This window comes from Macrobrachium nipponense, chromosome 12 (assembly GCF_015104395.2).
Source record: "Macrobrachium nipponense isolate FS-2020 chromosome 12, ASM1510439v2, whole genome shotgun sequence".
Taxonomy (NCBI): Eukaryota; Metazoa; Arthropoda; class Malacostraca; order Decapoda; family Palaemonidae; genus Macrobrachium; species Macrobrachium nipponense.
In genome coordinates this window covers 77352316-77364751 of record NC_087205.1, presented here as the reverse complement: position 1 = coordinate 77364751, position 12436 = coordinate 77352316, and positions in this window count along the sequence as shown.

Genomic DNA, 12436 nt, shown 5'->3' with positions numbered 1-12436 from the left:
AACCCATGGCCATGCCCTCTATTTGTCTGAAAAGCACACCATTAAAAATAAAAGCCGTGTCCAGCACGGCCAGTTCTAAAAACATCTTAAAAAGGGAGCGGCTAAAACTATGATACAATGAATCGGAGGTGGGAAAAAGTTTGAATCTCGTTGATAAATGTAACTCTTCGAAGATAAGTCGTGTTAAATTTGTGCAAAGTAATAAACTCCGAAAATTAGGTTTCACTGATGATAATGGTGTTCCATATGATAAAGTTATTTTTAATTACTCGAGTAGAATTCTCTCCGATATTGAGAAAAAGATTTTATGTAAAGGTTTGAATTATGTTTTATCTTTCTGTAAACCTGATTTTATTGACCATTTTTGCACATTTGAAATGTTTTTCAAAGGCATACTTAACCATTCCTTCTATGATAGAGATAATAAGGGTTTTGAGTTTTTCAAGTGCTCACTGAAACATCTAGCATTTTCTTCTTTTTATGATAGGGATAGAAATTCTTTTGTACATAATATTTCTAAGGAAGAAAACAAAACGAAAGTTTTGAAGAATTTGGCTAACGATAGATCTGTGGTAGTTTTGAAGCCAGATAAAGGTAATGGGGTAGTTTTAATGAACAAGGATGATTATATTTCTAAAATGCTTAATGTATTGGGTGATCATACCAAATTCCAATCTGTTAAAGATAATATTCTTTTAACTATTCTAAACAAGGAAGAGAAGATAAACAGGTTTTTAAGAAAATTGAAAGCTGAAGGTGTTGTTGATGATTCTCTGTATTCTAGACTTTTCACATCAGGCTCAAAACCAGGTATTTTATACGGTTTACCTAAGGTCCATAAAGAAGATTGTCCTTTAAGACCAATAATGTCTGCTATTGGTACATTTAATTACAAGTTAGCAAAATTTCTGGTACCTATTCTAACACCGATCACCTCCAACCAGTACAGTGTAAAGGACTCGTTTACTTTTGTAAAAGAAATTTGTGAAGTGAATTATGAGCAATGTGTAATGGCCAGTTTTGACATTAAATCTTTGTTTACTAACATACCCTTAAAGGAAACAATTGACATATGTGTTAACGATTTGTTTAAAGATGCCGATAAAATTGAAAAGTTTTCTAAACAACAGTTTCATCAGTTGTTATCACTAGCTGTAAGTGATTGCTTTTTTATGTTTAACAAGGAGGTATATAAACAGGTAGACGGCGTAGCAATGGTAACCCATTAGGACCAACACTAGCCAATGCTTTCCTAGCTCATTATGAGGAGGAAGGAATGGTTGAATGAATGTCCCGAAGATTTCAAACCTATGATGTACAGGCGATATGTCGATGACACATTCTTAATCTTTAGATCTAGTAACCACATTTCACTGTTTTTAGAATATTTGAACTCAAAGCACAGCAATATCGAATTCACTTCAGAAACCGAGGCAGAAGGAAAGCTGGCCTTTCTTGATATACTAATCAGCCACAGTGAAAACGGATTTATCACATCTGTTTATAGGAAACCGACTTTCACGGGTTTGACCACCAAAAATGTCCTCAATTATCCTGTTCAGTTCAAGAGAAATTTGATTACCGACCTTAACATCGAGGGCTTTTTAATATATTTTCAAATTTATGTTAATATGAACCTAGAGTTTAATTTCATCAAGCAATGCTTATTTTTGAACGGTTTTAGCAAAAGTTTTACTGATACGTATATAGGAAAGGAGCTTCAAAAATTATTACTTCCAAAACCTACAACTGTCACTGTCAACAGAGCAGTTATGTATTTTCCCATCACGTTTCTTGGAAATAGGTCCTTTAATGCTAAAAAAAGAGTAACCAAACTTTTTGCATGAATTCTACCCACAAGTAAACATTCGAGTAATATTTAAGCTAAATCTACATTACAAAAATTCTTCAGGTTCAAAGATGTGATACCAACTGAACTGCAGTCAGCTATTGTGTATAAGTATAAGTGTCATTGCTGTAGTGCAATGTACATTGGAAAATCTAAACGACAGTTCAGGGTTCGCATCTTCGAACATCTCGGAAGATCTGTTAGGACAAATAGGCCATTAAGCAAACCACCATTTAGTGCCATTCGTCAACACTCTGAAGAATATGACCATCCTATCAATGTAGATTCCTTCTCAGTCCTTACTTGCAGAACCAACGCAATGGAGCTCGGAGTGGTTGAGTCTCTATATACCATAAGAGATAAACCCTCTCTTTGTAATAATGAAAGGTCTGTTGAATTGCTGTGTTTTTAGATTTTTAGATTTTTTCTGCTCTCTTTGACTACAAACAATGTATTTCTCTATATTTTAAGATTTTGCTGCGAGTTTAGGTTATTATGTCTTGTAATTGTGTATTTTTATATTTTATTTTGCTTCGTTAATTTTAATGTAACTTATAGTAATTATGTAATTTTATCTTATTTTGCTTTGTTTTAATGTAACTTATATTACGTCATTGATTTTTAATTGTAAATAATATTTCATTATAGATTGCCCGATGACGGAGGAAAGTAAATCTCCGAAACTAGTCGCAAATAAAGATGCTCTTCATTCAAGCCCTGGTTTTAATATTTATTATTCGTCTCCGATTTCCACGGAACTCTTCTATTGCTGATATATATATATATATATATATATATATATATATATATATATATATAATATATATATATATATATATATATATATATATATATATATATATATATATATATATATATATATATATATATATATATATATATATATATATATATATATATATATATATATAATATATATATATACACACATATATATATATACACATATACTCCGTATATGCGTTTATTTAAAGGGCTGTAATTAATAAGCCTGCATGGCCGCAGCTGTACATTCGGTCAGAAATACGGCTGCTCGTATGATACAAAGAATTTTCCTGTATTCTTCAGCAATTAAAACTGTAGCCGACAATTTCATGCTGTCAGGAGAGAGAGAATAATAATTAAAAAAAAACTCAATCCGATTTCGACTTATAATCTCCCACCCCCAAATTTGTGGACTTTGCTCTCTGCTTTTACGTTGGAACTTTGGCCCTGAGTTGGAGAGGGCGCGGGAGAGGCCATGTAAGTAGCGGTGGGTGGGTGGGTGGGCGGTTTATTGTCACCGAAGTCTATAAAAACCTCGCCTGCAGACTTTGGGCTGAAGGAGTTATGGAAAGTTGGCGGAAATGACGTCATCTTATGACTCCTATAAAGGTCTTATATCCCAGTCAGGTGATTTAAATACTGCCACTTATGTAAAACGCGAAAAGGAACAAATCAACAGAAAACATCTTGAAAATAATTGAAGAAGTTCCAAATAAAATCCAAGTGGTCAAGAGACTCATAAAGAAAATATACATAAATCAACATATTCCGACAAAGAAAATGAATAAGGTGAACATTGTGAATATCCTAATTGATGCAATAGGAAAAAGAATGCCAAAAGCATGGAAACTGTGTAAGGTGTGGTATAGCATAGTTAATCCACAAAACCTGATCAGAAAATGTGCTGCATGCAACATTCCGATGCATCCGCAATGTGCTGAAGTAATGCAAGATATGAGAAAAGATACCAGAATATTTTGCTCAACATGTCTATCATGGATAGACAATGTTATTAAATCAAGACTGAATGTACAAATAGTTGAGGATGAAGAAGAAGAGGAAAACGGAAGAGAAGTAAACAAAACTGAAATGACAGAAATAAATAAGGAAAACAAAGAACAAGATAAAAGGATGCAGAGATACTCATTGATACTACATATGAGGCAATCAAGCAGCATACCTACGAAGAAATAAATTATGACATGACAACACAAAAGAAAATCCCGAAGAGGCTCTACCCAGATCTGAACAATGATGGGAAAGAGGAAAAAAATAGACAAGAAAAACAAAGTCTGCAACCTATTGAAAAGAGGGAATTGCAGATTCGGAGAAAGATGTTACTACAAACATCCTAAGGTATGTCACAACTATGAAATATATGGTAAATGTGCATACCTTTTTAAAAATACTGGAAGTTTAAAAATTTATCAAATGGCAATAAATTATAATCAAGAGCGATTTTAAATATCTATTTTACATAAACAGAACTTTCACTGAAATATGTATTCGAGAAAATGGCTCAGGATCGTAGGTTGTCTTATTGCTTCTTGTCATTGAAGCGAGGTATCCGTCCCTATGAAGACCGATGATGCGACCTCACTAATAACCCCCAATATCAGAAAAGTCCTCAGGATCTATAAATATGCGATAAATACGCTCTATTAATAGAGAGCAAATATACGAAAATATATCAGAAACTATTTAATTGCCACTTAATATAATAAATGTATGAAGATCGGACAAATATGAACTCGAACGAGCAAAATAAAACCGACACCTCACAAATATAAGTAATTAAACCGGCAATAAATTCTAAATTTTAATAAAAACAATATGGTTGGTCCTTTGGATGATTTTTTGTAGTTCAGGTTAAGGAGACAATTCATTCAAAATGAATGAGTAACTTGAGTGAAATTTACAAGGCACAAGCATCAATGTGGTTTGCAACTTACCTCCACTCTAAGCAAGCCTCTCTAGGTCAATTGCAGCTGTCGTAGTTAATTCACGAGTCGATGTAAACTTGCTGTAACTCCATGGTATAGTAGCCTAAAAAAATAAGCAATCCAAGAGCTCGCACTTCCAAGCAGGATCATCCTCGACCAACGGTCACACTAGTCACTTAATGCTTCATGATAAAATTTAGGCTGGATAGGTGAAAATTACAGAAGAGTTGACTCGCCCTTCTCGGCTGCTGAGTGAAAATGCACTACTTTTCTTCAAACGCTGGGACTAGAAGTAAACTTTGAGGTGGATTAAAGGTTTTCGTTCAGTCTCAAAACTCTACTATTTTATTTAATCACTTTAAAGGAGGAATTTTATGGTTGCAAACTATTGATGCTTTTCCAAACTTAAAACTTAACATTCTGAAACTGAATGAGTCTCCAAAGCAAGAACACGAACTAACCATTATAAATAATTTAAACTTTTCCCCCCCAAAAAAAAACCACTCGTAAAATTTTGAAACGAGCGAAGAGTAGAAATCAAGGACCATAAAGGGTGGACACCACACTCAAAAGATAGAAAGAACAAAGTGAAAAAAAAAAAAAGTTTCACTTTTTTTTTTCAACATACCTAGACGGCTATGAGGATAATTGTAGAGATCTACATCCAAAAATATGCAAAAACCTAAAAGAAGGAAAAGGATGTAAGTTCGAAAAAAAATGTAAATATATGCACCCTGTAGCCATGAATCAAAATCAAATGAATAATCAATCAAATAATAAAATCCAAAATAAGAAAGAAACAAATAAAGAGAGGAACAAAGAATATTAGGTGAAAGAAAAAACCAAGCCATCACCGGGATATGGTGTGTCAGCGAAATATTTCCAACCATCAGCTCCAAGATACAACTCAAGAGATAAGATAAGAACTGTATTTATGATGCAAGAGGATATTGCAGATACGGAGAAAATTGCAGATTCAGACACAAAATGAATAATTATGATGAAGGAAGATCAAATATTATAGAAAAGTTGGATTTTTTAATGTCAGAATTTCTGGAAATGAAAAAACAACAACATACCAGAACAGGAGAGAGACATGGGAAAATCCTTATTATTACCCATATTAAATGAAGGAGAAAACACGCAAACCATCATAGTGATGAATGCGCAGGGTTTAGTTACAAGTAACTCAAAAAAAAGAAAAATAGAGTACTTAGAGGAACTAACCCAAATTGAAAAGAAAATAGATATAATGAATATAAGTGAAACCTGGTATTCCCAAGAGACTGGGAATGATGATCAAATAAAAGGGTTCCAAACTTATAGATCAGATAGAAAAAATAGGAATCAAGGGGGAACCGCAATATATGGGAAAGACAAAAAACAAGGAAAAATACATGAGAAATATAGTAACTCAGAATGTGAACTAATAGCGGTAGAATTTGAATCTGAAAAATTAATGAACATAGCAATATATAGACCCCTAATACTAAAGAGTTTGACATAATAATAGAAAAATTGGATGATATATGTAGAAATCCCAAGGACTGGACTATTCTCCCTTCTGGAGACTTTAACTTTCCTTTCGTAGACTGGAAAGAACGAATAGGAGATTGTGGTTGTATTTATACATATAAAAGAGAGTAATAGTAGTGCAGAAGATAAGAGGCAATTCGAGAAGCTATTAGATATGCTACTAGAATACAACATTCAACAAATAAATCACCTGCCAACAAGAAAGGAAAATACTTTAGACCTTGTATTTATGAACAAGGTGAATTATGTTAAAGAAATAATAGTTTATAATGCGAGTATTTCAGACCATAATGTCATAGAATTAACAGTCCATTCCAAAGCAAGTGAAAACAGAGATAAGCAAGAAATGAAAAAGTGGGAAGGATATGGAAAATACAACTTCTACAGTAAAAATATAAAATGGTCAGAAATAAATATAGAATTAAGCAAAGATTGGGATAACATTTTCGTAAGTGATGACATAAGGGTAAATACGGAGATATTATATAAAATATTAGAGAAAATAGTGGATAAATATATACCGAAGAAGAAAAGTAAACATCAGTCATGCATACCAAGAGACAGAAGGATCTTGTTCCAGAAAATCAGAAAGTGGAAAAAAGGTCTTGCAAAAGAAAAAAATGCATGGAAAGTTATAGAACTAAAAAGTAAGATAGAAAATGCAGAAAAAAAGATTATACAATCAAAAGAAAATGAAAATCGGGACTTGGAAGAAAAAACTCTAGTAAATATCAAGCAAAACCCCAAACTATTATACTCGCACGCGAAAAAGACGAATAAAAGAAGAATAGAAATAGGCCCTCTAAGAATTGAAGGGAGATTAACGAATGAAAAAAAGGAAATATGCAACATATTGGCAGAACGATATAAGAGAAAATTCACCCCTAGAATAGATAATGAAGATAATGATATAGAAGTAAGGGACGAAAATAGTGAATATTTAGCTGACATAAATATTAATGAAGCTGATATTGTGCAAGCTATTAATGAAATTAAAAATGGAGCTGCTGCAGGTCCTGATGGTGTCCCTGCTATTTTGTTAAAGAAAGTAGTTCATTCTATCGCAAAGCCACTTGCAATATTATTAAGACAAAGTGTAGATACAGGCAAGATTTATGATGAGCACAAATTAGCATATATTACCGCCACTTTCAAAAGTGGATCAAGACTAGAGGCAAGTAATTACAGGCCTATGAGTCTAACATCACATATTATGAAAGTGTATGAAAGGGTAATGAAGAAAAATATTATGAAACATTTAATAAAAAATAATTTGTTTAATATAGGACAACATGGTTTCGTACCCGGAAAAAGTACACAAACCCAACTGTTAGTCCACCGTGAGAACATATTCAAAAATATGAAAAGCGGAAATGAAACAGATGTGGTTTATCTAGACTTTGCAAAAGCTTTTGACAAGGTAGACCATAGTATATTAGCGAAGAAAATTAGAAAACATAATATAGTGGATAAAGTAGGAAGATGGTTAAAAGAATTTTTACACAACAGAAAACAGATAGTTATTGCAAACAATGAGAAATCGGATGAAGCTAAGGTAATATCCGGTGTGCCACAAGGTACGGTGTTAGTTGCATTACTGTTTGTTATTATGATTGCAGACATAGACAGTAATGTTAAGGACTCGGTAGTGAGTAGCTTCGCCGATGACACAAGAATAAGTAGAGAAATTACATGTGATGAAGATAGGAACGCGCTACAAAGAGACCTTAACAAAGTGTATGATTGGGCAGAGGTAAATAGGATGGTATTTAACTCTGATAAATTTGAATCAATAAATTATGGAGACAGAGAAGGAAAGCTATATGCATATAGGGGACCTAATAATGAGACAATCACAAATAAGGAAGCAGTTTAAGACCTTGGTGTGATGATGAATAGGAACATGTAATGCAATGATCAAATAGCAATTTATTGGCAAAATGTAAAGCAAAAATGGGAATGTTGTTACGGCACTTCAAAACAAGAAAAGCTGAACACATGATTATGCTTTATAAAACATATGTTCGTAGTCCACTTGAATATTGCAATATGATATGGTACCCACACTATCAAAAGGATATTGCACAAATAGAGTGTACAAAGGTCCTTTACAGCTAGAATAGAAGAAGTTAAGGACCTTGACTACTGGGAAAGACTACAATCCTTAAAATTATATAGTCTAGAAAGGAGAAGAGAACGCTACATGATAATTCAGGCATGGAAACAGATAGAAGGAATAGCCGAAAACATCATGGAGCTAAAAATATCAGAAAGAGCAAGCAGAGGTAGATTAATAGTGCCCAAAACTATACCAGGAAAAATAAGGAAAGCACACAGAACATTAATCTACAACGCACCAGCATCGATAATGCAGCGTCTATTCAATGCGTTGCCAGCTCATCTGAGGAATATATCAGGAGTGAGCGTAGATGTGTTTAAGAATAAGCTCGACAAATATCTAAGCTGCATCCCAGACCATCCAAGATTGGAAGATGCAAAATATACCGGAAGATGTGCTAGCAACTCTCTGGTAGACATTAGAGGTGCCTCACACTGAGGGACCTGGGGCAACCCTAACAAGATGTAAGGTCTGTAAGGTAACTCCGTCGGCCTTGACGTATAACAATAATCCTAAATATTGAGAATTATTTCAAAACTTAAAAATAAAATAGCAAAATAGGCATGAGAGAGAGAGAGAGAGCATTTGCTCCATTGGCATGTGGCGGTAATATCCGAGATGACTGTCAGTTTAGACTTAATTCTTGTCTTCTTTCTCTCTCCGTCTTTCACTTCTTTATTTCCTCTCTCTCTCCCCCTCTCACCCTCCGTTCCCCTTCCCCTTTGTTCTTCTCCACCCTCCCCTTCCCCCTCCCCAAACCGTCTCCTCCAAACCCAGTCTAGACAAAACGTACAGATCTTGCAAGATCATTTTATCCCAAAGTACAAGAGACAACCACCTGGATGTAGTTGGCAGCGTTGCATCTGCTTCTTTCCCCGTCTCCCAGTGATGTTCGGATTCTCATAACCTTCCTCTCTTCAAGAGGCGTTCTTTACACATTGTTTTCTGCGGGCCTGGGCTAGATAAAGACACTGGATTGTTTGTTCCTGTCGCCTCTACTTTAACACGACAAATGAAAGTCAGTTTTATCGTTAAATGAAAGACAATTTTGTCATAAAAAATAAGGTCAATTTTGTCATCAAATGAAAGTTAATTTTTCCTTCAAATGAAAGTCAGATTTGTCGTTAGATTAAAGTCAACTGTCCTTTGTCAAATGAAAGTCCGTGCTGTCGTCCGGATGAAAGTCAGTATTTCGTCGTGAAATGAAAGTCAGTTTTGTCGCCGTCAATGAAAGTCAGTTTTGACATCGAATGAAAGTCGGTTCTTCCGTCTTTAAATGAAAGTCAGTTTTGTCATGAAATGAAAGCGTCTAGCACATCGCAAAGAAACTCCTCGAAGGGTTATCAGTGTCTCTTCACACGCCCGAGTGCGAGGGTGCTCGTTCGTTGCAACTCTCATGGGAGCTTTCCCCGTTCTTCTGAAAACCATCTGTGGATAACGAGAGAACATTGGAAGCGCTTCTCGTGATGGGGTGATACTTTGTGAGCAAAACATTTTAAAATTGACTTGCTTTTCTAAAATATATATACTACATCTGTCGATTGGGTTGGAATAATGGAACTGAATATTGCCATAGAGAATATTATAGACAATGCAGTGAGATATTTACCATTGTAATATCGAGGTATTTACGTTAGACGGATATTCCTGTATACGTATAAGAGATCTTAAGATGGTTTTAATTCCATGTAAAGAGTCTCTCTCTCTCTCTCTCTCTCTCTCTCTCTCTCTCTCTCTCTCTCTCTCTCTCTCAGTTTTTCACTCCGCTCCCTTTCGTGAAGGAGGCAACGAAGTTACAAGATCATTGATTTATTAACATTATATTAGATCCGTCAAGGGAAACCAACAGATTCCATGGGATTGAAATCAGATCCAAAAGGAGATTAATTCGATCGTTGCATCCTTCGCTCAAAACTGGCTTCAAGATGACGGTCTATAGTGAAACCTCTGAGGTGGTTCATTTATTATGTACAACTGCAAATGGGATTTTAATTTAGATTATCAACTGTAGACAATTTAATTTTACTAAAAGCAACTCAAGTTTATATTCGGTTTCACAAAAATGTGTGTGTGTGTGAAGAGAGAGAGAGAGAGAGAGAGTATAAAATTTCAGTGCTTTTTACATTTGAATTAAAATTTATAATTATTTACGTATAAAATGCACTTATTCGCTCATTTACGAAAACGTTGTTCATAAATTTACAGTGAATGACTGACATCACCAGTTTGCCAAAGATATCCGTCAGTAACGTTTTTGGGTTTCAGTGACAGGAATGAGTGTCACACCAGTGCACGTGATTGTCAGGTAAAAAGATCACCTGTAATTAATTTTTTTTTTTTCGTCATTTAGGTACTTAAATTGGCTCTCTCTCTCTCTCTCTCTCTCTCTCTCTCTCTCTCTCTCTCTCTGTCAACAAACGCCATGTCTACAGCTGCTTAGATTTCGTAGGACATCGAGAGGGAAATAGTTTGTCTCTGGAAATCGAGAGAAAACATTTGGAAAGGAAGTTCTCTGGAGTGAGAAGGAATTTTTCTGTTGGCTGGAATTGCTATGCAAGTTTATGGGGCGTTTTCGTGTTTGGAGAGAGAGAGAGAGAGAGAGAGAGAGAGAGCTGAATTTCGGAAGGGTAAGTAAAATAAACGGCAGTTTTCCTCCAGACAGCTAGCTCGCTTATTTTCGACCAATTCTCTCTCTCTCTCTCTCTCTCTCTCTCTCTCTCTCTCTCTCTCTCTCTCTCATGACGAAAGTTAGAGCTTTAGGAATTGTAGGAGGAATAGGGGACTGGATCGAAGACTGGCTAACTTATAGGAGGAGACTCGTAATAAATGGTGAAGAATCAGAATGGGCAGATGTGACAAGCGGAGTTCCTAACTTCCTCAGGGTTCTGTCCTTGGCCCTCTCTTGTTTTTTGTTCCATTAATGACATAGATGTAGGCTTAACTAGCAGGTTAGCCAAATTTGCAGATGACACCAAACTAGGTGTAAATGCAGCAGACCAAAATACAGTGGAAAGTTTAAGAAATTATTGAAAGAAAATAGGAGATTGGTTCAAAAAGATGGCCAATGCCTTTTAACTTGGATAAGTGTAAAATGTTACAAACAGGAACAAACAACCCTCATGCCAGCTACATGCTGCTTGGGAATGACATAAGTAGTGTAGAACAAGAGGAGGACCTTGGAGTCATTATTACCAAGGACTTAAAATCCACAAAACAGTGCATAAAAGCAGAAAAGAAGGCACAGAAACTAGTGGGATACATAAAGAGGCAGTTCAAATACAGAAACAAGGAAATGTTGGTGCATCCATAGTTAGACCTCACCTTGAATATGCAGTACAGTTTTGGTTACCAACGCTAAAAAAAAAAGACATGAATAGATTAGAAGGGGAACAAGCAAGCGCCACTAACTTAATTCCATCCATCAGGCAAATAGGTTACCAAAGACGACTAGAGAGCCTGAACATTTATGGATTAGAAACACGACAATTGCGAGGACAACTAATAGAAACATTCAAAATAATGAAAGGCGTAACAAAAATAGACAGTGACCTATTTACGTTAAACGAAAACCAGACAAGAAATAATGGATGGTGACTAGAACTGAAGAGATGCAACACATCCCATTGTGGGAACTTCTTTGCATACAAGATATGTGACACATGGAATAAACTGTCGCCAGAAGTTGTAAACAGCAACAGTGTGGAAGAGTTTAAAAGAAAGCTAGACAAAGTCATTAGGACACTGAATGCACAGTAAAACCTGCTCCTACAGAAAAGTGAGCACACGATGTCTCCTCAGATGGACTAGTAAGTCTTTGAGACATCCTAATCTTGTAACTCCTTGTAACTCTCTAATTCCACAGAAAATTTTGATTTATATTTAGTATTTTTCGAATAAATGAAAGTGTTTATCACGGAAGGAATGTAAATGACAGAAATTGCGTAAACCAAATTTTGTATTAAAATCCCATTATGTAATTTCTCTTTTGGGTCGCAAAATGGAAGTGAAATGATTTGAATAAATATAATTATCATAATTAAGTCATTGATCCCCGGTATATCTCCCCAATATGGGCTCTTAAGATCGAGAGAAATATATAATAAAGAAATATAATTGTCAGCCATCATTAAAACATTTAATTTTGCAAAAATCATTTTGTTATGAACCAGTTGTAGGAGGTTTTTCACTAATTAGCTGAGGTAA